Raw genomic sequence first — 358 nt, 5'->3', positions numbered from 1 at the left:
ACTGACGGTTGACCTTTACAATGCCCTCAATGGCAAATCTAAAGCTGAAATGCTTAACGTTGATCTTCATGAGCAATTAAAGATTTGTCATTCTAAGATCAAAGAACTGACCTCTGTTGAGGAAAATCTTAAAGATCAGGTTATTGTAAACCAGGCCATCACTGTTGAAAGTGAGAAAGCTGTCGCTGAGCGTGAGCGAGCAATCGCTGAACTCAAGGCTGAGAAAGCTACTATTGAAGGATGGTGCAAAGCTTCTCTCAAAGCCTCTGAGATCATTAACGCTCAGATCCATGCCAAGAAAACGACTGGTCTAGGATTCTCCTATGATCAGGAAGAATGTGTTAAAGACAAGTCCATG

The sequence above is a fragment of the Cynara cardunculus genome, assembly GCF_001531365.2.
Source record: "Cynara cardunculus var. scolymus isolate 2C chromosome LG 14, CcrdV1, whole genome shotgun sequence".
Classification (NCBI taxonomy): Eukaryota; Viridiplantae; Streptophyta; class Magnoliopsida; order Asterales; family Asteraceae; genus Cynara; species Cynara cardunculus.
The sequence above is the reverse complement of the archived record's forward strand: the minus strand, read 5'-3'. Positions refer to the sequence as shown.